Source organism: Schistocerca nitens, chromosome 3 (genome assembly GCF_023898315.1).
Source record: "Schistocerca nitens isolate TAMUIC-IGC-003100 chromosome 3, iqSchNite1.1, whole genome shotgun sequence".
Taxonomy (NCBI): Eukaryota; Metazoa; Arthropoda; class Insecta; order Orthoptera; family Acrididae; genus Schistocerca; species Schistocerca nitens.
In genome coordinates this window covers 275,880,370-275,884,223 of record NC_064616.1, presented here as the reverse complement: position 1 = coordinate 275,884,223, position 3,854 = coordinate 275,880,370, and the positions used below count along the sequence as shown (strand labels likewise).

Below are 3,854 nucleotides of genomic sequence, written 5' to 3'. Positions count from 1 at the left end.
TGACTTCCGGAAGACATTTGACACCGTCCCGCACTGCCGTTTAGGGGGACGAGCTTATCGAGTATCGGAGCAGATTTGCGACTGCATTCAAGACTTCCTTGCAGATAGAACTCAACGCGTCGCTCTTAACGGAACCAAATCGACAGATGTAGACGTAATTTCCGGAGTACCCCAAGGAAGTTTGACAAGATCGTTACTGTTTACAATATATACAAAAGATGTGATACAAAGCATCGGATGTTCATTAAAGTCGTTCGCAGATGAGGCGGTTGTCTACAAGAAAATAGCAACGCCAGAAGATAGTAACGGTTTGCAGAATGACCTCCAGAGAATTGATGAATGGTGCAGGCTTTGCCGGTTGACCCTGAATGTAAATAAGTGTAACATATTGCGCATACATACGGAAAGAAATCCACTACTGTACAGCTACACTATTGATGACAAACCGCTGGAAACAGTCTCTACCGTAAAATACCTAGGAATGACTATCCACAGCCATCTTAAGTTGAATGTCCATATAAAAAAATATTTGGAAAAGCAGATGACAGACCCATAGGAAGAACCTTAGGGAAATGTAACTCAGCCACGAAAGAAGTGGATTATAAGGCCTTCGTTCGACCAATCCTTCAGTATCGTTCATCTATCTAGGATCCCTACCAGGTTGGACTGATAGAAGAGTCTTACAACATATTGCTTCCCCCCACTTACGTCTAGCCTAATGACTACGAGGAGAAAATTCGAGAAATTGGAGCCAATACAGACGTTTACCGATAATCATTCCTCCCACGCTCTGTTCGCGAGTGTAACAGGGCTGGAGGGCTCAGCTAGTGGTACAAAAGGATCCTCCGCCACACACCATTAGGTGGCTTGCAGCATATGATGTAGATGTAGATACGTAATGCGATTATCTAATTGTTGTCACTTATACAAGCACTCACAGTGGTAGCTGTTGCAGGTCAATCTTATGTCAGTTTTTGGACACTAAACCCCATCCGTCTTGTGATGTGTTTTAAAAGTATTCTGTGTGTTTCAACAATGGTATTTCTGGTGACTATGGCAAATATTGCCTGTCAGTGCATAACATTGAACCCAGATGACATTTTAAGTGGAAAAACTGTATTAAATCTGAGCTACACATCTTAATCATATCTTCAGGAATCAACAAGTTAAGTGATTAAAATGTAGCCACTAAAGTTGGTTACACTTTAAGTTTTAAAGTTTAAATATCTATGTTCAATAATAACAAAAGACAATGGGACAGCATTACAAATTCAAGGAAGGATAGCAATCTGAAACCGATACTATTCCTTGCAGAATAAATTCAAGACCAGAAATGTTAGTAGGGATACAAAAATCCAAATATATTTTACTACATCAAGACCTAAAGTAATGTATGGATCAGAAAGCTTGGTGATGATTATAAAGGAAGAAGGCTGGTTACTGAGATGGGAGAGGAAGAGTTTGAAAAGGATATTTGGGCAGTGAGAGAAGAAAGAAGTTGGATAATAAGGACAAGTGCAGAACTAAAGCCTCAAGTGTGTATAGGAAAGCCTGACGGGATAAAGGAGGAGAAGAAGAAGACCCAGGAAAAGGTGACTTGAAGATAAGGTGGAGGACTACAAAGTAATGGGAGTCAGGATTGGACAAGGAAAGCAATGGACAAAGGAGGCCAATGTTCTAAAAGGACTGTAGTGCTGACCAGTAAGTGAATAATTATATGCTATAATCAGATATCTACCATTTTATTTGTTTATACCCTTTCTTGGCAGCACTTTGTAGTCTGGAACTTCATTACTTAGACAAACCACAGATAATCTGTTTTGACAACTTTAACATTCAATTGAAGACATAGAAAACATGACACCATGGACTCCTTTTATCTCTTTGGATAAAGCAGCTAGCCATCCTGGTTTATTGAGAGTGTACAGTCAAAAGTCTATTTTATTTCTGTCTTTCATTTCAAACTACCTCCCTTCCAGTGCCCTCTCTCCCATCCTTAACACAGGCCACTTCCACAACAGGTGCAGTCTGTGCACTTCACTACACCCTACTTCATTTTGATCTTTTGTTGGGGGATGAATGTAGCCAATGTTATACATCTCACAAACTGTCCGAATGTTGCCATCCATCACTTCTTAACAATAATAATCATTATTTGAGATTTAAAAAAATAAAGATTGAGATTTTCTGGTAACTTAATTGAAATAAGAAGTCACTGAATGTCGTTGTGTGACCATTTTATTGAATGGTAGTATGGAAAGTGACAAAATTTAAAAACCGTACTTAGCTTTTGGGTTGTTGCATAATGAAGTTCTGACAACTTCACTGACATGTACAAACATATTCTAGCATTTACCAACCAACTGAATATAAAATTCAGTTAATGACTACCAAAAGTCATAATTATGTAATTGTTATTGCAGTCTGATATCGTGTGTCATGGTGAACAACACTGTTCTTTGGAGAATTTTTCTTGTTATTTCCTTATGAGCACTTTAGTGACATTTTTCTGTTTTCTGGTTACTTATTTATGTACAGTAGTGGTAAGAATGAATGTGCATATGAGTGTGTTGGGAAATTACAGTGGTTGAATTTTGATCCTGTTTGCCCAGTATTTTACACAGAGCAGTTGTAACACTTTATTTTCAAAATTTGAGAGGAGGGGCTGTAACCACTGTCTTCTCTTTAAAATGCAGGAACTAAAATTTTCATATTAGTAGTAAATTGTCACTTGGAGAAACAAGTATGTGTAAAGTGATGAATGCCTTCATCTGAAGGACTGTAATAAAAATGATATGGAAGCCAAACATGTATGATACAGTTTAGACAATAAGAGAATGGAGCCAGAATGAGATTTTCACTCTGCAGCGGAGTGTGTGCTGATATGAAACTTCCTGGCAGATTAAAATTGTGTGCCGGGCCGGGACTCGAACTCGGGACCTTCACCTTTCGCGGGCAAGTGCTCTAGGAAGTAGGAGACGAGGTACTGGCAGAAGTAAAGCTGTGAGGACGGGGCGTGAGTCGTGCTTGGGTAGCTCAGTTGGTAGAGCACTTGCCCGCGAAAGGCAAAGGTCCCGAGTTCGAGTCTCGGCCCGGCACACAGTTTTAATCTGCCAGAAAGTTTCAAGAGAATGGAGGCTTTCGAAACGTGATGCTGTAGAGGAATGCTGAAGATTAGAAGTGTTCATTATCCAGCTGATGAGGAGGTACTGACTAGAACTGGGGAGACAAGAAATTTGTGTCACAAATTGACTAAAAGAAGAGTGTGATTGATAGGGCAAATTCTGAGACCTCAAGGGATCACCAATTTAGTATTGGAAGCAAGTAGGGGGGGGGGGGGGGGGGGAATTAACAATCATAGAAGGCAACCAAGACATGAACACAGTAAGCAGTTTCAGAAGAAAGTAGGTTGCAATAGTTATTTGGAGATGAGGATAGAGTAGCCTGTGGAGCTGCATCAAACAAGTCTTCATACAACAACATTACAAGGGGCATTCAGTAAGTAATGCAACAAATTTTTTTCCTGAAATCAGGTTGTTCAGTATTCCAATATACCATATTATTCCCCACTCTTTTGCCTACAAAAACCTATTTTTCAACAAAGTCTCCATTTAATTTGATGGCTATATACCACCTTACTGGGAGTGGCTGCACACCCACATGGTACCACTCTACTGGTTAACGTCAGAGCCAGCGTCTTCCTTCATAAATAACCTCCTCATCATGCACGTACTGCTTTCCACAGAGTACATCCTTCATTGGGCCAAACAGATGGAAGTCGGCAGGTGCGAGATCCGGACTGTGTGGTGGATATGGAAGAACAGTCCAATGAAGTTTTGTGAGCTCCTCTCAGG

General features: G+C 40.2%; 1 non-coding gene across 1 annotated transcript; it reads left to right on the top strand.

Annotated features, from left to right (window-relative positions):
* Positions 1–3,024: 3,024 nt before the first annotated feature.
* Trnas-cga (transfer RNA serine (anticodon CGA)) lies at positions 3,025–3,099 on the top strand. Its single transcript has one exon. It is a non-coding gene; the product is annotated as a tRNA-Ser (tRNA).
* The last annotated feature ends 755 nt before the right edge of the window (positions 3,100–3,854 follow it).